Raw genomic sequence first — 26,890 nt, forward strand, 5'->3', positions numbered from 1 at the left:
TAAGGGTGTTTAAGCTAGGGGAGCTGAGGTGGTTAAGGTGAAATAGGGCTGAGTCCTTAAGGGGTTAAATTAGTTTGACATGACCGATCCCTCATAAAGCCATGCTAATATGACGTTATTTGCTTATTTTCATTGAGGTACTCCAAGATAGCATCTCTTACAAAACCTTAAAAACGTTTACCCACGACAGATGTTAAACTTACCGGACTATAGTTTTTGGACTCTGTTTTTGGACCCTTTTTGAATATTGGCAACACATTTGCTTTGTGCCAATCCTGTGGAACACCTCCTGTCAGTATAGAGTCCTTAAATATCAGAAATAAGGGTCTGGCTATGACATTACCTAATTCTTAGGATACGATTGTGTATGCCATCTGGTCCCAGCATTTTGACTATTTTAATCTTTTTAAGACGCCTCTGTACTTTTTCGTGGGTCAGACAAGGCACTTCTAATGGGGAATTTACTTTTAGATTTTAAATTTTATCTGACAGTTTTTTTGTTTTTTTTCAGTGAATACAGTGAAGAAGAAAATATTTAATAGTTTTGCTTTTTCCTCATCACTCTGTACTACTCCCCCCTCATTACTCTATATAAGGCAGACACCTTCAGATTTATACTTTTTACCATTTATATAATTAAAGAACATTTTAGAGTTAGTTTTACTCTTTGGCAATAAATCTCTTTGTCTCTAGTTTGGCTGCTTTTATTTGTATTTTACATATTCAATTTTTTTCCTTGTAGTTTTTAATGCTTTCGCGCTACCCTCCTGTTTTAGTGATTTAAATGCTTTCTTTTTGTCATTTATTGCTTTCTTTACATTTCTATTTATCCACATTTGTTTTTTTTCTTGTTCCTTACCCTTCTATTCCCATAAGGTATATACGTTTCACAATTTGATTTTAGGATGCTTTTAAAAATATCCCATTTTGTGGCTGTATTTTTATTTTTGAGAACTTTGCCCTAGTTAGTTAGGCCTATGGCCTCTCTTCGTTGGCTAAATTTAGCTTTTTTGAAATTTGGTATTTTTGTTCCTCCCTGAAGAAACACTCTTTTGAATGACAATTGGAAGGTTATTACTTTTATGGTCACTATTTTCTCAGGTGTCCCCCCAATCTGTTGTTCTGTCAGGTCTATTGGTTAAAGAGGACCTTTCATCGGTCCAAACATTGTGAACTAAGTGTCATGATCTGTACAGCGGCGCTTACTATTATCCCTGGGCGCTGCTCTGTTCTCCTGCTATGCCCTCCAGTATCTTGGATCACTTGGTTATAGTAGGCGGAGACTTAGGGAACTTTTTATAGTAGGAGGAGACTGCTCTTGTTCTCCTGGGCATCTCCTTCTCCTAGGCTGTAGCGCTGGCCAATCGCAGCGCAGAGCTCACAGCCTGGGAGTTTTTTTTTTCCTCCCAGGCTGTGAGCTCTGCGCTGCGATTCGCCAGCGCTACAGCCTAGGAGAAGGAGACGCCCAGGAGAACAAGGGCAGTTTCCTCCTACTATAACCAAGTCCCTGAAGATACCGGTGGACACAGCGGGCGAACGGAGCGGCGCCCAGGGATAATAGTAAGTGTAGTGAGATCCTTGGGCTCCGCTGTATATATCATTATACTTAGTTCACAATGTTTGGACCGATGAAAGGTCCTCTTTAATACGAAGTCCAGTGTGGCTGTCCCTCTAGTCGGATCCTGAACCAGTTGGGAAAGGTAATTGTCTTTGGTTCTTGCCAAGAACCGGTTTCCTTTGAGATGTACAGGTTTCAGTTTCCCAGTCTATATCTGGGTAGTGGAAGTCCCCCATAATATCGACCTCATTAAGATTTGCCGCCTCGTCTATTTCGTTTAGTAGTACATTTTCTGTGGTCTCTGGTATATTAGGTGGTTTATAATAAACTCCTATTAGTATTTTATTATAGGTTTTTTCTCCATGTATTTCTACTCACAGTGACTCCACATGTTCATGTCCCTCACTTATATCTTCTCGGACTGTGGGCTTTAGACAGGACTTTACATACAGGCAGACACCTCCCCCTCTCCGGTTTTGGCGATCCTTTCTAAACATGTCCCTCACTTATATCTTCTCGGACTTTGGGCTTTAGACAGGACTTTACATACAGGCAGACCCCTCCCCCTCTCCGGTTTTGGCGATCCTTTCTAAACAGACTGTAACCCTGTACATTAAAAGGGTTTTCCTATCTTGCTATTTCGTCCTCACCTGCAGCCAGCTCTGCTGTTCACTTCCTGGTTTCCTGCTTCTAAGGCTGGGTGGCTTTGACATTTTTAGTGAAGGCTGGCCACGCCTCTTTATGACATCACACTGAGAACTCAGTCCTTGCGTGCTCGTTCATGTGGATAGTATGAGTCATCAGTCTGGCAGCCTGCAGTGTCTGTGAATTCCATCCCTACTGATGGGGAATTATCACTCAGAGAGCCATGGGAAGTGAGGTAAGACAGTAACATATGGCTGTCCTGCATTCTAATACAGTTTTACACACACACACACACCCCATTCTGAGCAGCAAAACAATAATTCACTGCTATACATCAGCCCAAAAGCATGTTAGCTAGTAGCCAAATGATCTGTGCTTTTGCCTCCCATAAAATATTACTAAAGCCCTCACCCACCGGCACTGATGCAGACACTGCTCTGAACATAAAACTTACACCAATACTTAACGAAGTGGAGCCCAGATGACTCCTTCCACATATGTGACTGATCACATGGTCTCGACCTCATCCCACGTCCTTTCTCTCCTCAGGACTGTCCTACTCTGGGAAGTTGTGTGCTGCAGGTGGGTAAAGACGCAGCGGTTTGACAAGGTTGGCCTATGTATTGCGGTACCCCTTCTGGTGTGACTGACAGATTACACAGGTGTTTGCATATATCACCTGTGTAATGTGATAAGACACAGGTCACAGAAGGTAGACCAGCTGCCAGTCAGCGGTGCCCACGGTGTATCCTGCTATCTGTGCCACCAGTATTGGGGGGAGTGTTACGTTCCTGCCTGGCACTATACATGGCTGCTGGGAGGTCCCCTTCCCCGCCGCACAGTATGTGGGCATCAGCAATGAGCGCTTCCATCTGTATTGATAGAAGCGCTCATTGCTTCTGAGCCGGCACCCGGGGCAGCTGTGTCCCTCCAATCGCTCCAATGCACAACCCCTCTATGCGCAGCTCGATCCAGAGGCAGCGCTGCATAGAGACCATGCGCGGGTCCGTATCAGACGCGGCAGTGAGGAAAGACGATATGCTCGGCAACGTGCGCGCACTCGTCTGAATCACCGGCCGCCTGGGTGAAAAGAAAAAGCGGTCTGCGCAAGCGCAGCCCATAGATGCCCATAGTGTATTTCTCTAAATAGGTGCATTATAAAAAATAGAAGCTATTTACAAAAATGATTTATGGCACCAGTGTAAACTTTTAAAAGATGATCATTTAGATGGGAATACCCCTTTAACTGCCCAGTAATAGTCATCATCCAGCCATGTCTCAGTTTTTCCCACTATGTCATAGTCCTCCTCACACATCACTAATTCCAGCTCCCCAGTTTTATTAGTCAGGCTTCGGGCATTAGTATACATACAATTAAGAGGTTTATGTATATTTGTTACCCTACACCTTTCCTTCTGAACTGTTCTAGTCCTTCCTTCCATTCCTCCCCCAGTCCCACTACATTCCCCCCGGTCTCTAGCTGCACTATCTTCCCCTCCTGTAACGTAATTACCCCCCAGTCCCTAGTTTAAACACTCCTCCAACCTTCTAGCCATCTTCTCCCCCAAAACAGCTGCTCCTTCCCCATTGAGGTGCAGCCCATTCCTACCATAGAGTCTGTAGCCGACAGAGAAGTCGGCCCAGTTCTCTAGGAACCCAAACCACTCCTTCCTACTCCAGTTTTTGAGCCACTTGTTAACCTCCCTAATCTCCTGCTGCCTTTCTTGTGTGGCTTGTGGTACAGGTAGTATTTTGGAAAACACTACGTTTGAGGTCCTTGTTCTAAGCTTCTGACCGAATCCCTAAACTGATTTTTAAAGACGCTCCACCTACCTCTGAGCATGGGACAGCACAGGGGTAGTAATAGAGAGAGGGGCTACCACTGATCAGAGTAAGGGTCCATTCACACGCCCACAAAATAGGTCCTCATCCGTTCCACAATTTTGCGGAACGGGTGCGAACACATTAATTTTCAATGGGGCTGGAATGTGCTGTCCGCATTCGCAATTCCGCTTCCGCAAAAAAATAGAACATGTCCTAGTCTTGTCCGCAAAAGGCATTTTCTATGAGAGTGCAGGCGATGTGCAATCCACAAAATGCGGAACGCACATTGCCGGTGTCCGTGGATATGCAAAACACATACTGACGTGTGAATGGAGCCTAAGCCTGTCTGCGTGACACACAATAAATCTATGGGAGTAGTGTATCTTTCAACCATACCTGGTGAAGCACAAAACCAGGGCCTACTATAATAGGATAACAATCTGCCTATTCCAGCCCCGGTCTGTTCTACCCCTATAAGTATTTGTAACATTAAAAAAATCTGTCAGCTCTCGTCTTACTGGGCACATTTCATCAGTACTGTGCAAGTTCTCCCAAAAAGTGACCCTGGCTAGGATTGCCTAATTACATAGAGGCCATTACTCATCTTCCTAAAGGAATATCATCTTAGTCTGTACACCCTGACCAAAATGTACCTGTAGATAAATCCAACAAGTGGGGCCCCCGCCACCCCTGTATTTGTAGAAGTCATGTGGTTCATTCATCTCCTTGATTATTTTTTATTGTATGTCCCACCAGCTCTGGATTCTTTAGTTTTATAATTAAAGATGATATAAAATATATTCATGGGATATGTTACATTTGTGACTATTTTGAGATAAGAAATTTGAGTTAAGAGTTTGTGTGTTAACCCTTGCTACATCTGTACTTCTAGAAGTAATGACGATAGCTCAGAGGGGGGGGGGGGGTAGTGATTCTTTACTGTTGTTACAGATGGTTTTGGGCGCTGCCCCATAATATATTCTGTCGGTGATTGCTTGTTTTGTGCACATAGTGGTTTCTACCTTGCCAGGCAGGGGCCGTTATGGTGCAGAAGCTTCACTTGCCACATTTGGATGGCCCAGTTATAAAAAAAATGTAAAAATAAGAAAAAATGCGTGAATGTCCCACCTGCCAAAATGCATTTTAAAAGTATCAAAATCTATCATAAAATACAAGTGAGAATAAAATAGAAAAACAGTCCACACCTGCCGAAACCGTCAACATAGTCGGCCTTTTCACATGAAACAAAAAAAACAGCAAAAAAATAAAATAATATGACCAAAACAGGGAACCAATTTTAACCATTTATTTTGGTGTCAATTTGCATATTTGGCCTGTTGTCAGGATAGGCCATACGTATCACATTGGTGGTGGTGATCTGGCACCCCCACCAATCAGCTGGTCTACAGTAGCTCTGGCACCAGAACTCCACAGATCCATCCATTATGCCTTAGACCGAGATGGTGACCAATCTCTTCAGTTGAAGCTGCTCCGACATAACCGGATTCATCCACTACACCATGTTGGAAAAGTTTTTGAAATTCATATCATTTTAAGGGTTAACAAAGTGATTTTTGTAAAGACTGTTGACTTGGGTAATAAAGCACAACTGCAGAGAACATCTGGGTCAATAGTTTATAGAACATCCTGCCTCATCATCCTGTCATATTCTATAGTAACATCCTGTTATATGTTCTATGCAAAGTATCAACTAACCTGCCTAGTTATAGAGATTATTATTATATAGCTTATTTCTTTATTACTTACATAAAGAACCTTATATAAAGCCTGGACTCCTAGTATAATCAGACAGCTGCTTAGCAGAGCTTGACAACATTGTATTGTGTGTTATTTGGTTGTCTCACTGTCGGCAGGAAATAAAGATTGCCGACCTTCTGATTCAGGTGACTTCGTTCCTCAATTGATAGATATTTAGCGTAAAACTAAGCAGATGAGAATATATTTCTGATAAAGATTTTGAATATATATATGGAATATGTGGAGTTAGGATTTAATGCCTGCCCATTTGCTCAGGTGAAGGGAATTGGCAGAGGAAACGGGCTCCAAAGGTGGTCCTGCTTTAAAGAGGACCTTTCACCGATTCTTACCCTATGAACTAACTATACAGACATGTAGAGCGGCGCCCGGGGATCTCTCTGCACTTACTATTATCCCCGGGCGCCGCTCCGTTCTCCTGCTATGACCTCCGGTATCTCCGTTCCCTAAGTTATGGTAGGCGGAGTCTGCCCTAGCGCTGGCCAATCGCACTGCAGAGCTCACAGCCTGGGAGAAAATAACCTCCCAGGCTGTGAGCTCTGCGCTGCGATTGGCCAGCGCTAGGGCAGACTCCGCCTACCATAACTTAGGGACTGGTATCTCCGCCTACTATAACTTAGTGAGCGGAGATACCGGAGGGCATAGCGGGAGAACGGAGCGGCGCCCAGGGATAATAGTAAGTGCAGGGAGATCCCCGGGTGCCGCTCTACCTATCTGTATAGTTAGTTCATAGGGTAAGAATCGGTGAAAGGTCCTCTTCAAAGCAGACCCTGTGGTTACATGTCACACTCGGCTCAGACACGCTGGCAGCTCGGCTCCACTGATTCAGTATAATGAAATATAATATTATTTGCGGCCACGAGTCAAGTTTAGCTGCCCAGTAGTCCAGGGGATCTGGGATTACAGGGTACAATCCAAGTATGCCACCAGCTTCTGGTTCCCTGTCCTGCTGCTGCTGGGTGTTTTCTTCAGTCGGCAGGTGAAGAAAAGTACTCATTAGAGTCTCAAGACTTAATGGGGTAGGTCACTTTCAGGCTACTGTTTCTTAAATGTGTTTGCAAAATGAGTATATGGCAATTACTAATGTAGTCTTTGCTGATATTCTGCAACATTTTCTATATTTAATAAGGTATTCTATTTTATTGGCCAAGTCCTTTGTGCTGTCCACACAGCAGTCCTGTCTATAAAATGGCTGCTGATGGAGGGTCATGTGACCAGGCAAATTACTCACTTCACCTGCACTAAACTCTCCAAATTTCAAGTACAGATATGGTGCATTTGAGTGGAGAAAGTGGCCAACCCCATTAAGTTGCTGCTGATGGAGCTGGTCCTCCTCCTGCCCCCCTTCCCCCCTTCCCCCCTGCAGTCATGCCAGTGGAACGTGAGCTCTGAGGGTCCCCCGGGTCAGACCTTTCTGAGGATGGGCAATGGGGCACATAAGCAGCGACCAACCGACTACATAGGATGTCTCGATAGTAGATACGTTTATCATTCCTCAGCAGGTGTAAAAAAGGCCCCCATTTTGGCCTGGTAGTGAGGGTCTAACATGGCGGAGAGCCAGTAGTCATCCCTCTTCTGAATGGTGATAATGCAGTTGTAAGTGCATCCAGTTTCTTGGTCGTTTTCAAGACATCTTGCAGTTAGGTGGAAGACTTCAGGAACCGTGTTACAACCAGATTAAAGATGTGCGCCATGCATGGCGCATGGGTCAGTCCTCCTTTTATGCAGGACCAATAGAATGTTCTTCCCATTATCAGTCACCATGGTTTCGATCTTCAGTTTATAGATTTTCGATTTTCCGGTATAGCTATGTCCTCTAGGACGCATTGACACTAGTAAACGCTGTTAGCTCCTCTGCTGGCAGCTATACCCCCTCCAGCCTGGAGAGAGAGCTTCAGTTTGTGTACAAGCAGTAGGAGAAGCAAGCCAACCAAGAAAAAACATGGAACACCAACCATGCGGGGTTCAACCCAGCAGCTGCCAACTGTGGTCGAACAACAATACTGGGTGGGTGCTGTGCCCCCCAATGAAGAGCGAGAAGGAGTTTTTACTGGTAAGTTATAAAAAAATCTCCTTTTCTCACCCATATTCATTGGGGGACACAGGAACCGTGGGACGTTCAAGAGCAGTCCACAGTCCATGAGGGAAAAACCACAGACCCATGGAAGCAATAGTCCCTGCAGGCATCTAAGAACTGCCGCCTGCAAGACCATGCTGCCCAAAGCAGCGACCACCGATGCACAAGTATGCACCTGGTAACCCTGTGAATGTGTGTAAGGAGGACCAAGTAGCCGCCTTACACAACTGTGCAGCCGAATCGCGATTCCTCCGAGTCCAAAATGCGCCCGCCGCTCTGGTGGAGTAAGCCATGACACCAGAAGGTCGGAACCCTGCCTCGGGCGCGGTATGCTTCAACAATCGTAGACTGAATTCAGCGCGCAATTGCCACCTTGGAAGCCGCCCTTTCGAGGAAAATCTGTCCGACATTTCCGCCGTTCTCCAGCGTCGCCGGATGCGTTTTTTCTAATCTCCAAAGACTAAAATCTCATCTTAGAAATTCAGCCAATGATACAAGACTGAAACAAGGGAACTTATCTCCTGTCCACTGATTGTGGGGGTCCATCCGCTGGGGGCCCCTGCCAGTCATGAGAACGGGGCCCATGTTCCCCCATTGGAATGGAGCAGCAGACAAGCTCAGATCAACTACAAAGAAAATCCCCAGCGATAAGACACAGCGCGGCCATTTATGTGCTAACACTAGGAATAACAGAAGAGAAGTTTATTCCTCCTTTTCCCCCACAGCGGAAATCCTACATCTGCCCCGACATAAGATATCGCTGACATCATTTCTAATAACTGATATGGAGAAAAGGGACAGAGTTACCCCTAAACATCTCCTGAGCACACACAGAGCCCCGATACCAGCAGATTACATCGCCGGCTCTGCTACATGGACATGACAAAGACTCAGCTGTAGTAACTGAACATTACACATACACAGCTCTGCTACATGGACATGACAAAGACTCAGCTGTAGTAACTGAACATTACACATACACAGCTCTGCTACATGGACATGACAAAGACTCCGCTGTAGTAACTGAACATTACACATACACAGCTCTGCTACATGGACATGACAAAGACTCAGCAGTAGTAACTGAACATTACACATACACAGCTCTGCTACATGGACATGACAAAGACTCCGCTGTAGTAACTGAACATTACACATACACAGCTCTGCTGCACACACTGATAGAAGTCTTCAGAGAAATATTACACATAAACAGCTTGGTTGTATGCACATACAGCTCAACTACACAGACATTACACGGATACAGCTCATCTATACAAACATTACAGGCTTACAGCTCTGCTACATACAGACTGGAATTCCACACAGCACAGCAGAGTCTCACACACAGAGCAGATAAACCTAGTCATGTGATCTCCATGACTCCTCCCACACCTGATCACATGGTTATGACATCATCACAGGTCCTGTACCTTCTCCTGCAGCATAACCTGACTCCGCCCAAACCTGATCACATGGTCATGACATAATCACAGGTCCTGTACCTTCTACTGCAGCATAACCTGACTCCTCCCACACCTGATCACATGGTCATGACTTCATCACAGGTCCTGTATTTTCTCCTATAGCACAGCCTGACTCCGCCCACACCTGATCACATGGTCATGACATCATCACAGGGCCTGTACCTTCTACTGCAGCACAGTCTGACTCCTCCCACACCTGATCACATGGTCATGACATCATCACAGGTCCTGTACCTTCTCCAGCAGCATAACCTGACTCCGCCCACACCTGATCACATGGTCATGACATCATCACAGGTCCTGTACCTTCTCCTGCAGCACAGCCTGGAGCCCGACTCCTGCCTGGTGGTAGAAATGACAGCCCAGGAGGCTCCATAGTGAAGGGTTGTCAGAGGAGGACACGCCTGCCCCCAGGTAAGTGGAACACTCATCACATCCACACATATAAGGCTCCACAGCCACAGAGATACACAGCTCCATCCGCCCTTAAGGCCAAGTTCACACTTCAGTTATTTCCTTCAGTTATTGAGCCCAGACCAGTAGTGAAGCTACTCAGAGATCAGGTGTAATGGGAAGATCTGCACTTGTTCTGTGTTTTTCTCCCACACCAGGTTTTGGCTCACAATAACTGATGGAAATAACTGATCAAATAACTGAAGTGTGAACTCAGCCTAATCTACAAATTCCAGAGAACATGAAGCAGGAAGTAAAGACGCAGCTTCTGGGGCAGGACACCAGCCTAAAGATAATAACATAAAATACAAATCACAAGAGGTTGGTTCTAGTATATAATGCATTTCAAGGGCGGCCTCCCTGAGGTGCAACAAAAGCCAGGAGCAGGGGGCGTTATATAGAAGACATATCCAGGAGATCAGAGACATGGACTGCAGCAGGGGGCGTTATATAGAAGACATATCCAGGAGATCTCAGAGACGTCGACTGGAGGAGGGGGCGTTATATAGAAGACATATCCAGGAGATGTCAGAGACGTGGACTGGAGGAGGGGACGTTATATAGAAGACATATCCAGGAGATCTCAGAGACGTGGACTGGAGGATGGGGCGTTATATAGAAGACATATCCAGGAGATCTCAGAGATGTGGACTGGAACAGGGGGTGTTATATAGAAGACATATCCAGGAGATCTCAGAGACGTGGACTGCAGCAGGGGGCGTTATATAGAAGACATATCCAGGAGATCTCAGAGACGTGGACTTGAGCAGGGGGCGTTATATAGAAGACATATCCAGGAGATCTCAGAGACGTGGACTGGAGGAGGGGGCGTTATATAGAAGACCTATCCAGGAGATCTCAGAGACGTGGACTGGAGGAGGGGGGTTATATAGAAGACCTATACAGGAGATCTCAGAGACGTGGACTGGAGGAGGGGACGTTATATAGAAGACATATCCAGGAGATCTCAGAGACATGGACTGGAGCAGGGGGTGTTATATAGAAGACATATCCAGGAGATCTCAGAGACGTGGACTGGAGCAGGGGGCGTTATATAGAAGACATATCCAGGAGATCTCAGAGACGTGGACTGGAGCAGGGGGCGTTATATAGAAGACATATCCAGGAGATCTCAGAGACGTGGACTGGAGCAGGGGGCGTTATATAGAAGACATATCCAGGAGATCTCAGAGACGTGGACTGGAGCAGGGGGCGTTATATAGAAGACATATCCAGGAGATCTCAGAGACGTGGACTGGAGGAGGGGGCGTTATATAGAAGACATATCCAGGAGATCTCAGAGACGTGGACTGGAGCAGGGGGCGTTATATAGAAGACATATCCAGGAGATCTCAGAGACGTGGACTGGAGCAGGGGGCGTTATATAGAAGACATATCCAGGAGATCTCAGAGACGTGGACTGGAGCAGGGGGCGTTATATAGAAGACATATCCAGGAGATCTCAGAGACGTGGACTGGAGGAGGGGGCGTTATATAGAAGACATATCCAGGAGATCAGAGACGTGGACTGGAGCAGGGCGCGTTATATAGAAGACATATCCAGGAGATCTCAGAGACGTGGACTGGAGCAGGGGGCGTTATATAGAAGACATATCCAGGAGATCTCAGAGACATGGACTGGAGGAGAGGGCGTTATATAGAAGACATATTCAGGAGATCTCAGAGACGTGGACTGGAGCATGGGGCGTTATATAGAAGACATATCCAGGAGATCCCAGAGACGTAGACTGGAGGAGGGGGCGTTATATAGAAGACATATCCAGGAGATCTCAGAGACATGGACTGGAGGAGGGGGCGTTATATAGAAGACATATCCAGGAGATCTCAGAGACGTGGACTGGAGGAGGGGGCGTTATATAGAGGACATATCCAGGAGATCTCAGAGACGTGGACTGGAGCAGTGTAGATCCCGAATATTCTAATTGCGATATTTTTTTTGCAAATTTTCCATGCAAACAGCTACACTAATAAGCTTATCATAAGATTCATAGTCTAATATTCTTGTCCTAAGACTATGAAACCAATAGATGGCGCTGTTCATAACTTAATACCGCCATCTATTGGTTTTCAAAGTCTTGTGACGCTGAAAAACAAGGCAGATTCTGCTCATTTGCATGTCTTTCCCATATGCCCATGTTTATGCAAATGAGTTTTTACATGACAAAACTGTATAGAAAGGTTATTGAATATTATGTTAGGACAATCAGAAAACATTTTTGCCTAAATGATATTGATCTAGGTGTGCAGGTCCACCTAAGCCATCCAAGAGCTGGTTTGGAATATCTCATAGTGCACATGGCTGCCATCGTAAGGTATGCTGGCTGTTATCTGTCTCATGGATAGATTGATGGCTTGCACATACCTGGCTTTTGGCAACCTTGGAGCCCAGCCATGCTCCCTGTGAAGGAGCCCAGCACCGCCTGCGTCCTCCGAATCTCCTCCCTGCTCACAAAGTTAGAGCGCCGTAATCTCGCGATGCGCAGTTCCTTCCCTGAGGCTGATGCCAGCACAGGGGAGGAACACTATGCTGGCACTGCGCATGCGCGAGCTCACACATTGTGAGATTACGGCGATCTAACTGTGATCAAGGAGGATATTCGGAGGATGCAGGTGCTGGGCTCCTTCACATTGGGTGTGGCTGGGCTCCAAGAAGGTTAGTACAGCCCCTTGGGCTCCTTACCAGGCTCATTTACATATCTATAAAACAATTTTTTAAACACAATAAACGCACACCGCGCTATGGGACAGGTATATTCCGGACATGCTGGCGACGATCTAGCCGTGCATGTCCGCAGCTTTATAGGCTAAAACAAGGTGATAGAATCCCTTTAACTCCCTAAGCTCCCGCTGTCAATCTGGTGACACTCGTGGCACTGGTAGTATTTCTGAAAACACTACCTTGGAGGTCCTGGACTTGAGCTTCTTTCCTAGTTCCCTAAAATCATTTTTCAGGACCTTCCATCTCCCCCTGACTTTGTCATTGGTGCCAATGTGTACCATGACCGCCGGGTCTTCCCCCGCCCCACCCAGCAATCTGTCAATACGATCCGCAATATGCCGAACCCGAGCACCCAGAAGACAACACACTGTTTGGCATTCACAGTCTCGGTGACAGATGACCCTGTCTGTCCTCCTAATAATAGAGTCCCCTACCACCAGCATCTGTCTGACCTTTGCTGCACGCCTTTTCTCATCCTTCCTGCTCCCCAAGATTGCCTCCATTAGTAGAATAGCCCTCCAGTATTAATAATGCCCTTACATAGCACCCAGTATTTATACTGCCTCCTACTGTTATAATGCTCTCCCTGAAGTGCCCCCAGTATTTATACTGCCCCCTACTGTTATAATGCTCTCCCTGAAGTGCCCCCAGTATTTATACTGCCCCCTACTGTTATAATGCGCCTAGAGTGACCCCAGTAGTTATATTCCCCCCTTTAGTGAAATTATAATTCCTCAGCCCCTCCAATATACAGACCCATGTAAATAATAATATTTATTTATATAGCACAATCATATTCTGTAGCGCTTTACAAATTCATAGGATTCATGTACAAAACAAAAGTAACTGACCAATATACAACTGAAACACTAGGAGTCAGGGCCCTGCTCGCAAGAGCTTACAATCTATGAGAAATTGGGGGTGACACATAAGGTAGTTGATTGTGATAAGTAGGATTCGAGCCATTATTGAACTGACAGGAGTGGTGCCGGCCGATCTGCTTCAGGATTGGGATTGCTAGAGGATGGAGTTTAGGCCAGAGGAGTTGGTGGGGGAGACGTTTGAAGGTAGAGAAGTTGTGAATTGACCTGATATTCTGGGGCAGAGTATTCCAGAGAGTAGGTGCAGCTCGAGAACTTGAAGACGGGAGTGAGAGGTACGAATTATGGAGGTTATTAATCTTAGGTCACTAACAGAATGGAGAGCATGTGTAGGGTGGTAGATGGAGATGAGGGAGGGGATATATGGAGGTGCAGCACTGTGGAGAGCTTTGTGGGTGAGGGTGAGAAGTTTGAACTGTATTCTGTGGTGGATGGGCAACCAGTGAAGTGACTGGCACAGGATAGTAGCAGCAGTTTAGGGGTTGGATAGATAGATAGATGAGCCTGGCTGCAGCATTTAGAACAGACTGAAGGGGGGAGAGATTAGTGAGAGGGAGACCGATTAGTAATGCGTTGCAGTAGTCAAGACGAGAATAAATCAAGGCAACGACAAGAGTTTTTGCCGTTTCCACCGTAAGAAAAGGGCGGATTCTGGCGATATTCTTGAGGTGCAGACGACGAGAGCGTGTAAGTGATTGAATATGGGGAACAAAGGAAATATCAGAGTCAAATGTGGCCCCAAGACAGTGGGCATGTTGGTCAGGAGTTATGATAGTGCTGCAGACTGAAATTGAAATATCAAGTTTAGGTGGGTTATTAGATGGGTGAAAGACAAGAAGTTCAGTTTTAGCGAGGTTCAGGTTTAGATACAGAGAAGACATGATGTTAGAGACTGCTGCCAGACAATTGCTGGTGTTTTGGAGTAAAGCAGGGGTGATGTCAGGGGATGAAGTGTATAGTTGGGTGTCGTCAGCATAGAGATGGTATCGAAAGCCAAATCTACTGATAGTCTGTCCAATGGGGGCTGTGTAGAGGGAGAAGAGTAGAGGACCTAGTACTGAGCCCTGAGGAACACCAACATGAATAGTAAGAGGAGAAGAAGAGCCAGCGAATGATACACTAAAGTAGCGGCCAGAGAGATGGGAAGAGAACCAGGAGAGAACAGTGTTCTTAAGGCTGGGTTCACACGAACGGATGCCGTGCGTGGCATCCGCTCCGTGAAAGAGTGCCAAGACCCGATGCAGACTGCAGAGGCACTGTGATTTCGTAGTAAAGAGGTCACAGAGAGGCACGGAGCATTATCAGTCATGTTAATGCTCCGTGCCTCTGCAGTCTGCATCGGGTCTTGGCACTCTTTCACGGAGCGAATGCCACGCACGGCATCCGCTCGTGTGAACCCAGCCTAAGGCTAATTGAGTGGAGCATGGTGAGGAGGAGTTTATAGTCTTCGGTATCAAACGCTGCAGAGAGATCCAGCAGAATCAGTAGAGAATAATCACCATTTCTTTTTGATGTTAGGAGATTGTTAGACACTTTAGTAAGGGCAGTTTCTTTAGAGTGAAGAGGGTGAAAGGCAGATTGTAAGGGGTCAAGAAGAAAGTTTGTAGAGAGATTGCTTATTAAAAAACATCACCCCCTCCTCAGCCACCTCCAACATGCAATCCCATGTAAACAACATCACCCCCTCAACATTCAGTCCCATGTAAATAACATCACTCCCTCCCCCAGCCACCTTCAACACACCTTCCCATGTAAATAACATCACCCTGCCCCAGCCACCTCCAACATTCAGTCCCATGTAAATGGCATCAGTCCACCCCTCTCCAACAAACAATCAGCCCTAACAAACAATCCCAGTTAAATAACCATAACCCCCAGCATTTCTCTGGCTCTCACACCAAATCTTTCCCTTCACTTACCTCTCCTCATGTATCAGACCTCACCACTGTTTCTTCCACAGGACTTCTCTTCATTGCAGAACGCCATCCTCTCCTGCACTGGTCACATGATGGTGACATCATCGCTGGTCCTCAACCTCTCCCTTCAGCACTGATCACATGGACTGTGATGTCATTACAGGTCCTTCAGCTCTTCCAATGCATTAGATTAAATTGTATTGCCGTCCAATTGTATCTATCTGGCAGGCAGTACATTTGGGACCTGAGACAAAACATCTGGGGCCCAAGCCCCGAATGTTTTAACTAGGGATCGACCGATTATCGGTTTTACCGATATTATCGGCCGATATTGAGGATTTTGACCGTTATCGGCATCTATTTTGCCGATATACCGATAACGTATTGGGAACACAGAACGCGCTGCTCTCATCGCTCTCCGTGTTCCCTCCGCAGCACAGGGGAGAAGGAAGCAGTGTCTCCCTCCCCCTGTGCTGCTGCTGCTGCCGCCAATGGGAGGAGAGAAGATAAGAGGAGGGGAGGGGCTGTGGCCGCTGCGCCACCAATGAAGATAAGTCTTTCATTAATTCCTATACAGGAGGCGGGAGCTGGCTGCAGAATCACATAGCCGGCTCCCGACCTCTATGAGCGGTACTAGCTGCGGTCCGCGGTAGTTAACTCCTTCGGTGCCGCGGATCGCAGCTACCGCTCATAGAGGTCGGGAGCCGGCTATGTGATTCTGCAGCTAGCTCCCGCCTCCTGTATATGAATGATTGAGAGACTTATCTTCATTGGTGGCGCAGTGCGCCCCCCCCCCAAGCCCCCCAGTATTAATCATTGGTGGCGCAGTGCGCCCCCCACCCCCATCCCAATAGTAAAAACATTGGTGGTGCAGTGCCCCCCCCCCCACCCAGTATTAATCATTGGTGGCAGTGGCCACAGGATCCCCTCTCCCCTGCTCCTCCGATCGGAGCCCCAGCTGTGTAATCCTGGGGCTCCGATCGGTTACCATGGCAGCCAGGACGCTACTGAAGCCCTGGCTGCCATGGTAAGCTCCATGCTGCTGTGTGCACAGAGCAGCAGGGACAGTGTGAGCTCCTATTCACCCTGATAGAGATCTATCAGGGTGAATGGGACAAGGGTTCTAGTCCCTAAGGGGGCTAAAAGTTAGTAAAAAAAAACAACAAAAAAAACAACAAAAATATTAAGTATAAATGAAAAAGATTTACAAAAATAAATAAAAATAATACACGTTAACAATAAACATATTAATTTTCAGCAAATTTGTGTAGGAATTTTTTTTTTTTCTCAAAAATGAAAATTCCCAGAATATCGGTATAAATTATCGGCTATCGGCCTGAAAGTTCACAAATTATCGGTATCGGCCCTAAAAAATCTATCGGTCGATCCCTAGTTTTAACCTAGAAATGCCTCTCCCCCTGCCTTTCTGTAAGTGTGATTTACTCCTCCTTATCTTTTCTGTGAGGTCGGGAGCTTAAAACAAACATAGTGTGAAGTGAGGAAATGGACATCACAGCAATACAGTGATGGTAGATTTCACAGTAGTGATATGTTCCCTGCTTCTGAGTGAAATGCATCTAGCTGTTCAGCTGAAACAGGGAATAATATGTCTACATTTTTCAAACCAGCACCTGGATCTGAATACTTTCATATTAGCATGTCATTAAAATTTTTGTGTAACCTTATATTTATGTATCTGTATAAGCGCCACCTGCTGATTGTTCGGGGGTGTTGGGAGTTGGACCTCTACATTGAGCTCATATTGAAGACCTATCCTGAGTACATGCCGGAGAAACCCTTTAATGACCGCTGTATTTCGTCATGCTGCTTGTTAAAAATAAATCTATTAAACTACACCATCTGTGAGGTTGTGATGAGCTGCCAAAAACCAAATCTGCCAACACAATGTCTGTCTAGATAGAAATAATTTTTATGTATCGCCAACATATTCCACAGCGTTTTACAATTACACTGATTGGACCTGTAGACGCATCAAAACTATGAATTAAAGGGAACCTGTTACCGGGATTTTGTCTATAGAGCTGAGGACATGGGGTGCTAGATGGCCACTTGCACATCCGCAATACCCAGTCCCCATAGCTCTGTGTGCTTTTATTGTGTAAAAAAAAAATGATTTGATACATATGCAAATTAACATAAGAGTCATATCTTACTTGTGTGACCAGAGAAGAGTCATATTTTCAAGCTCTGACTCATCTCAGGTTAATTTGCATATGTATCAAATCAGTTTTTATACACAATAAAAGCACACAGAGCTATGGGGACTGGGTATTGCGGATGTGCTAGCAGCCATCTAGCAACCCATGTCCTCAGCTCTATACCCCAAATCCCGGTGACAGGTTCCCTTTAAAACATGTGAAATTATATACATAACAAACAAGTGTGAAACAACTGTAAATATGTCATATTCTAGGTTCTTCAAAGTAGCCACCTTTTGCTTTGATTACTGCTTTGCATACTCTTGGCATTCTCTTGATGAGCTTCAAGAGGTAGTCCCCTGAAATGGTCTTCCAACAGTCTTGAAGGAGTTCCTGGAGATGCTTAGCACTTGTTGGCCCTTTTGCCTTCACTCTGCGGTCCAGCTCATCCCAAACTCTCGATTGGGTTCAGGTCCGGTGACTGTGGAGGCCAGGTCATCTGGCGCAGCACCCCATCACTTTCCTTCATGGTAAAATAGCCCTTACTTTCAAAGTTTTCCCAATTTTTCGGCTGACTGACTCACCTTAATTTCTTAAAGTAATGATGGCCACTCGTTTTTCTTTACTTAGCTGCTTTTTTCTTGCCATAATACAAATTCTAACAGTCTATTCAATAGGACTATCAGCTGTGTATCCACCTGACTTCTCCTCAACGCAACTGATGGTCCCAACCCCATTTATAAGGCAAGAAATCCCACTTATTAAACCTGACAGGGCACACCTGTGAAGTGAAAACCATTTCAGGGGACTACCTCTTGAAGCTCATCAAGAGAATGCCAAGAGTGTGCAAAGCAGTAATCAAAGCAAAAGGTGGCTACTTTGAAGTACCTAGAATATGACATATTTACAGTTGTTTCACACTTGTTTGTTATGTATATAATTTCACATGTGTTAATTCATAGTTTTGATGCCTTCAGTGTGAATCTACAATTTTCATAGTCATGAAAATAAAGAAAACTCTTTGAATGAGAAGGTGTGTCCAAACTTTTGGTCTATACTGTATATCACCTGACCATTGAGGCATATGATGGTCTATGGTGGTCACGTGCTGTGGCATCACTGATGACGTATTCTATTGGCTGTAGGGTCATGTGAAGGTGTGACATACCATGAAACTGCCTTGACCTCACACATGTTTCGATCACTATAAAAAGAGAGAACACAACATCTACACTTTATTATCTCCTCCGTTGTCTCCTCTTATTATCCCCAGTTAGTGTATTTTACATGTGATTTTTTTTGGGGGGGGAATTTTACACAGTCTCATCTTCTTTCCATTCAGGTTTCTACAATATAGGATCCGCTCAGTGGAGATCTTCTATATAAGATCCTTCTCCTGATTGACCCCACAAGGATGGACAGGGACAAGATGGTGGAGAGTATAATAAATCTCACCCTAGAGATCCTCTTCCGGCTTACTGGAGAGGTGAGAGATTCTGATGATGTCACATTACATCATCTTCTCTATGTTACTAAAAGATGGACATGAAGAGAGGTGAGGGACTCTAGAGATGTATGGAGTGATAGTTATTACTGTGTCTCTCCATAACCAGGACTACACAGTAGTGAAGAAGACCTCTAGTGGGTTCTGTCAGGACCCTGTGTCTGAAAGATGGGGAAGAATCTTGAGCCCAATCATGGCGCCTCCACCTCACCCCCTGATACATGAGGAAATCAAGAGAGAGAAGATCTTAGAACTCACCAACAAGATGATTGAGCTGCTGACTGGAGAGGTGACACTGCTGGGAATGCTGGGACATTATACAGGAACGCTATGAAGGGATCTGGGTGATGACTGTATCATTGTGTTGTCAGGTTCCTATAAGGTGTCAGGATGTCGCCGTCTATTTCTCCATGGAGGAGTGGGAGTATTTAGAAGGACACAAAGATCTGTACAAGGACATCATGATGGAGGATCACCGGCCCCTCACATCACCAGGTAATAGACATGACTAAATACACACGTCCTCTCATTATCTGTATGTAAGGAATGAATTCAGTCACTGGATGTGTTTCCTACAGTTAAGGAAGAGATAAGAACACCGGAGAGATGTCCCAGTCCTCTTCTTCCACAGGATGGTTCAGAAGAACATCACAATGTACCACAGGATGATCAGGTAGATGGAGATAAGGCCTCTTAAAATGTTCCCTATGATCTGTAGAAGGCTGTGAAGATCTTGTGTTCAGTCTTGTTTTATCCACCAGTATTATATGATTTATCCTTGTATAATGAGAAAGGTGGAGATGGCAGGATTACAGCTGACCATAGACATTACATGTTGTCTGCAGCTTCTCACAATTTTCTGCCTGTACAGACTTTTAAGATGGCCTTCCCAACATAGAGCCATAGGAATAGATTCTCCATAATTGCTATTACATGGGGAATGCATGAAGCTATTAAAACAGGCATGTCAGGAGCGGTGGCAGGTCCTCTTTAATACTGGTAACACAAGCAGGGCATTATTATTGCTGGGGACATTTAACTACTAGGACACTGTAGGGGGCCTTACAGGCTCTTTATAGCTATAGGGGTTTAGACGCTGCAGGTTTGTGTAGTGATCAGCGGCAGTGTACTACAACCCATTCAGATATATAATGGGGAGGGTGGGGGCCCTATCCAAAGTTTTCCCTAGGGCCCTTAGAACTCTAGTTATACCACTGTGTCCTTATACTATATACAGTTATAAGCAGAGTGTTCTAGTGGTGATAGATAATCAGTTCTCACCTTTCCTCTGTTCTCCGCTGTCCTTATACTAGGTACAGTATCTTCATGCCTGCAGTCATCCCAAAACTGGAAGATAGATCAGGAAGACAGAATTAAAGGGTTTGTTCAGGAATAAGTAACTTTTCACATGTGCCCGCAGCCTCTACTATGGAAAGAGTCATACGTACCTGCTACCCTTAGCTCTGGCTATGTGTGCCAGCTCCTGGGTGTCCATCTTCCAGTAAATGTTGTTTGCTCCCTCGCCGGCACAGGCATGGTCACCTGCTTTACTGCAGCCAATGACGGGCTTTAGTGGTGATGTGTCTCTTGTGGACATGTTACCCCTGAATCCAGTCATTGGCTGCAGCAGAGCAGATGATTATGCCCATTCCGAGGAGGTAAACAAGCCACGGACTTAAAGAACTTTGGCTTACCGGCTTCACAGTCCTGGGGCGGGCAGCAAGGGCAACAGGTGCACAATATAATGTTATATACACACAATGTAATGTTAGGGATGGAATATAAGGGCTACTCTCCCTGCATTGCAAACTGGTTGGAATAATGAAGCAATCAGATTGGATTTATACAGGAGACCTGCAGATATTTGGGTCAGATAACTCCTGCTGTCTGGTCATTTTTGGTTGTCTTTTCAGGTCATATAAAACCTTCCACACGACTTCTCCAACCGTCTGATGACTTCTACAATATTTATTTCACAGCTTGTGAATCCGGGTGAAGATCTGAACATTATATATGTTACAGAGATCTATGTGAGAGGTGATGAGCAGAGTACAGAGGACATTCCTACAGATAACCGCCCAGGTGAGTAGTGACTACTAAGTAAAGCAGAGAAGACTCGCAGATTCTACTCCTTCACTGGATGATACAATTTTATGTTACATTTTTAGGCTCTGTCTTTTGTCAGTTTTTTCAGCGTTATATTCACTGATTCAGCTAAAATTCTAATTAAATTAGGATGGAAATGTGACAGCGTTATAGGTGATATACAGTATGTATATGATACATATAGTCCATCCTCGGGAGAGGTCATTAATATCAGACCGGTGGTGGATTCAATTCCCGGCAGCCTTGTCGGCCAGATGTATGGAGAGGACACTGTGCTCTGCGCGCTCTTAGGCCTCTTCCTGGCCATGCAATGTGACGTTCATCGGTCATATGGCCTAGGCACAGATTAGTCCCATTCGAGGGAATGGGTCTGAGCTCCAATGCCAAGCACAGCTACTATTCAACAGACGGCGCTGTGCCCGGTAAGCTGTGAGGAGGCTTTGTATTAACTGGAGCTCCGGTGAGCACTGAGGCTTCCTCAGACAGCTGATTGGTGGGGGTGCAGGTACCGGACCTCTGCTGACCTCATATTGAAGACCTATGGTGAGGAAAATCTTGGAGAACCCCTTTAATCATCTGCAAATTACAAAAAAAGGGAAACAAATTTATTCAGTATTGAGTATGAGAGCCACGGGCATAAATACATTCACTTGCACGCCTTGACATCCTACCAATGAGGTTACTAATGATTGTCTGAGGAATGTTCTGCCATGCTGAATGCATTTGGGCAAGCAAATCATCAAGATCTGTTGCTGGTACCAACAGTATCTCACAAAAGTCAGTCCACCCCTCACATCTTTGTAAATATTTTATTCTATCTTTTCATGGGACAACCCTGAAGATCGGACACTTTGATACAATGTAAAGTAGTCAGTGTACGGCTTGTATAACGGTGTAAATTTGGTGTGCCCTCAACATAACTCAACACACAGCCACTAATGTCTAAACCGCTGGCAACAAACGTGAGTACACCCCTAAGTGAGAATGGCCAAATTGTGCCCAAAGTGTCAATATTTAGTGTGGCCACCATTATTTTCCATGGAGTTCACTAGAGCTTCACAAGTTGCCACTTGAATCCTCTTCCACGTCTATATTTTGAAAAGACAACCTCTGGATATGGAGCTGAGCATGTGCACTCACCTTCTTCGGTCAACCATGACGAGGCCTGTTCTGTGTGTAACCTGTCTTCTTAAACCACTGTATGGTCTTGGCCACCATGCTGCAGCTTGCAATTGCTGATTATCTGGTACCCTACACCAGGTGCTTATCCGCGTCCTCCTCAATGGACATCCTCCTATCCCTAACAAAAACAGAGCAGATTGTTGCTTCCACTTTTTTACCTCCTTTTATATGTGCAAACTGAAGCATTGCCATGTTGTCTTAAAGCTGATGAGCTTGGGCAAGAGAAGCTACATAGACCAGTTGGTAATCTGCATCAAGTAGCAAGTCTGCTGGATTTCTCTCCTCCATCTACAACTGGACAACGTGGTTGGTGACAATGGAAGGAACATTGTGGCTGTACTTCATTTGGGGGAAATAACACATGTTCCCTGCATGGCACACATCACAAATTTATGTGCATTCATTTTTGAAAAAGTAACGTGGCTTGCAGATGGTGTTGGTCATGTCCAGGGGACTGTCCAGCCATTCTTATGTGGCTAAAAAGGCCCTTCTGAATGTGAAGTGACAAAATGGTCTGCCTTTGTACCGTTTGAATTCCACCTTACATATGCTGAAGCTTTGCTATGAGCAGCGTAAAGAGGTTAATGATTTACATGATGCATGAGACCACCACAGCAGAGCATATGTTATTTTGAGCGCAGGCAGTGGCAGCTCATCAGGGCCATATGTCACATACTCAACCCCTTCGAAGAGATCACCAGAGTAGGCCACAAGCATTAACATGGCAAGCATGTGGTTGGCATCAAGCAAGGTGACAACTACTGGAAAGCCATACTTTTAGATCATTGCAATCAAAGCAAAAAGGTGAGAATGTTTTACGGATACCTGTCACCTGCATTTCTGTCCAGGAGTCCCATCTCCAACCTGGCTGAGTCAAAGACCTCCCGCCCTCTCTGGTGGTGCTACCCTGACAATAAGTCTCAGAAGGCACAGCAGCAGCAGCCAATTTAGTTTTCTTAATGTGATGGAAGTTTTTTTTAAGTGCTTTGCCAACCTGACGAATATCAGCTAAATGATGAGCATTGCCTGAACAACCGGGTTCAGTCGTACCTGGACTGTGCCCTTTCCCCAGTCGTCTCCATGACACCACATCCTGAGATTGACTTCCTTCTGATTGGACAGGTAAAAACCCCACCCCCTCCCTCCATCGCCAGTATTTTTCCTGTCCCATCAGGATAGGAAGCCGGAGAGGTGTATGGAGCTCTAGCTGGGCTCACCTATTTTTCCTCCAGGCCGAGGTCGGATCTGCAGGGCAGCTCTCCCTCCTCCTCCAGGTTAGGCCTGGGCTCGGGCGCATTGCGATATGCCCCCCTGCGAAGATCCCCTCTGCGGCGGTCCAGGGGGACTTAATGCAGAGGGGGAAGAAGATTATGGCGCGGATCGGCACTAGGACGTGTCCCTTCCGGGCGGCAGGCGGGTGACGTCAGACGCAGGGGGCGGAGCCAAAGCGTCTTGTCGTCATTAACATGCGTGGCAGGGCAAAGGAGGCTATAAAAACCCACAGGACCTGCAGAATGGCGCCCTGCACAGAACAGCTTTTTCCTATCAGGAGTGCGCCCCTGGAAGCGGTCGGGAGTCAAGATGAGCACCCCCCTCATGCCGGGCTCTGGAACCGAGCATGCAACAAATCCAGGGACTGTGAGTAGCCTGCTCTCAGGCACATGACTATGTAATGCTGGGTTGGTCTGCTCATCCTTCCCTCCCTTACCTCTCAGGGAGAAAAGGATTCAGCTACTACCACTAAGAAAGCCAGGAAATGTGGTATCTGCTATAAACGACTGTCCAATACAGGGACTAAACCCCTTTGTAAGGAATGCGCATCCAATGTCGTTAAATCAGAATCTTCCAGCTTCCTTGAAGATATTAGAAAGGTAGTTAAAGAGGAGGTTCAGTTGGCCTTAACATCTAAGGAACCAACACCCCCAAAAATCACTCCGCCTCAAGACATCCGCGGTAGTTGTTTACTTATTTCTGACTCAGACTTCGAAGGTCTGGCAGTTTCGGAGTCTGAATCAGTACAAAAACAATTCGCATCCTCAGATGAAGATAACTAATACAAACGTTTTTTGTTCAATTCGGATGACATTGACGAGCTGATCAAAGCTATCAGAGCTACCATTCAAATGGAAATACCAAAGAAACCTAGGTCAACACAAGAAGAGATTTTTGGGGGCAATGTGTGGATATTAAACATTGTAGAAGAGGGTTACAGAATAGAGCTACTCTCTCTCCCCTCCACAAAAATTTGTTATTACTACCCTTCCTACATGTCAACCAGATATTGGAGAGCTTGCCCTTATTGAAGATGGCAACCTCTTTTTTAGCAGACGCAGCAGCAGAGTCTGTCAAACTGTCCGCCCGGACAGCCGTTTTATCCAACACAGCGAGACGGGCTTTATGGCTCAAAGCTTGGTCAGGAGACATATCTTCCAAAAATAAACTAATTGCGCTCCCCTTCCACGGTCAATACATCTTTGGAACGGACCTTGACAAAATCCTAGAGAATGCTACTAATAGGAAAAGGGGATTCCCAGAAGAAAGATGCAAACAAAAAAGGCAGTTTTTTCGTGACCGACACTATCAACCCGAAAATAAGAAAGATAAAGGGAAGTCCGGAAGGTGGAGCTATGCAAAAGGAGGCAGGGGAAGAAATCTCCTTTTCAACCTGAATCTAGCAGAATCCTCTTCCACTAATACCAAACAATGATGCCATACCAGTAGGGGGAAGGCTCAGCTCCTTTCAAAAATCTTGGGAGCATATAACAAACAATGTGTGGATATGAAACATTGTAGAAGAGTGTTACAGAATAGAGCTACTCTCTCCCCCTCCACAAAAATTTGTTATTACTACCCTTCCTACATGTCAAACTGGTACCTTAAAAAATGACATCAAAGATTTGTTAAGCTTGGCCGCAATAGAACCTGTCCCAGAAGAGCAGATAGGACTAGGGTTCTATTCCCGTCTCTTTATTGTAAAAAAAAAAAACGAATGGGAAATCCAGAGTTATAATAAATTTAAAATACCTAAACAGATTTGTCAAGTATCAAAAATTCTAAATGGAAACTCTAAAGTCGGCAGTAAAGCTTATAAAAAAGGACGCAGTAATGGCCACAATAGACTTAAGGGATGCCTATTATCATGTCCCGATATACAGGTCATCAAGAAAATTCCTGAGGTTTGCAATGGAGTTAAAGGGACACATTCAACATTTTCAATTCAAGTGTCTCCCTTTTGGGATCTCTTCAGCTCCAAGAACCTTTACAAAGGTAATGGCGGAAGCCATAGCAAGTCTAAGAGAAAGAGCAATCTGCGTGATCCCTTATCTGGACAACCTGTTAGTAGTTGCAGACAACAAAGCTCTTCTAGAAGTCCACCTCCAGACAGTCTTAAACCATCTCCAGGGCCTAGGCTGGATAATCAACTGGGAAAAGTCAGATTTAATCCCGAACAGGCAAAAGCTATTCTTAGGCATAACTCTAAATACAGTCTCCCAAAAATCCTTTCTTCTGCCTCAAAAAGTAAAAAAAACTTCAAACAATGCTGAGGAACTTCAAGAAAGTAATATTCTGCTCCATCAGACAGGCAATGAAGGTGTTAGCAAGCATTTCCGCATGTATCCCAGCAGTGGCCTGGGCACAATTTCACATAAGACCACTTCAAAAATTCATTCTAAACAAGTGGAACAGATCTCAAATGACTCTAGAAAAACGAATATTTTTATATCAAAAAGTGAAGAATTCCCTGAATTGGTGGCTCAAAGAGACCAACCTAAAAAATTGGGTATTTTGGGCCCAAGAACAACCCTTAGTAATTACAACGGACGTGAGCCTCCAGGGTTGGGGAGCATTAGTCCAAGGGAACTCCTACCAGGGGAAATGGCCAAATTACGTAAAACATCAATCCTCAAACTTCAGGGAACTGCGGGCAATTTGGAAGGCATTGAAACGCACAAGTCTGATATCAGTAGGACGACATGTCTGAGTGTATTCAGACAATGCAACAGCAGTGGCCTTCATCCAGCACCAGGGAGGCACAAGACACTGTCTACTACAGGGCCTATCAAACAAAATTTTCTCCTGGGCAGGGGAAAACATACAGTCACTATCAGCAGTCCACCTGAAAGGATCTCTAAATGTTCAGGCCGACTACCTGAGTCGCCACACGTTAGACCCGGGAGAATGGAAATTATCCCCGGAGGTTTTCCAACTAATCATAAGAAAATGGGGCAGACCGACAGTAGACCTATTTGCATCCAGAAAAAATCACCAGTTGAGTCAATTCTTCTCCCTCAACCCAAGGGATTGTCCTTTGGCAGTGGATGCTTTCAACCAAAACTGGAAGACGAATCTAGTCTACGCATTCCCTCAGTTTCCACTGATCCCCAGAGTTCTCCAGAAATTTCAGAAGGAAATTCTGATAACCCCCCTTTGGCCCAAGAGGAGTTGGTTTGCGCTGTTAAAAGCCCTCAGCATAAAAGCCCCTCTCCTTCTACCTCTGAGGCCAGACCTTCTAAGTCAGGGACCTATTACTCACCCAGAGCTACGGATGTTAAAGTTATCAGCCTGGATTCTGAAGAATCCA

General features: G+C 45.4%; 1 long non-coding RNA gene and 1 pseudogene across 1 annotated transcript; both read left to right on the forward strand.

Annotated features, from left to right (window-relative positions):
- LOC121005750 overlaps positions 1-26,890 on the forward strand; it is a 148,084-nt pseudogene that overhangs the window by 40,575 nt on the left and 80,619 nt on the right.
- Positions 18,947-19,456, forward strand: LOC121003585. Its single transcript, XR_005779526.1, has 3 exons — positions 18,947-19,002; positions 19,130-19,309; positions 19,392-19,456. It is a non-coding gene; the product is annotated as an uncharacterized LOC121003585 (long non-coding RNA).

Source organism: Bufo bufo, chromosome 6 (assembly GCF_905171765.1).
Source record: "Bufo bufo chromosome 6, aBufBuf1.1, whole genome shotgun sequence".
In the NCBI taxonomy this organism is placed as follows: Eukaryota; Metazoa; Chordata; class Amphibia; order Anura; family Bufonidae; genus Bufo; species Bufo bufo.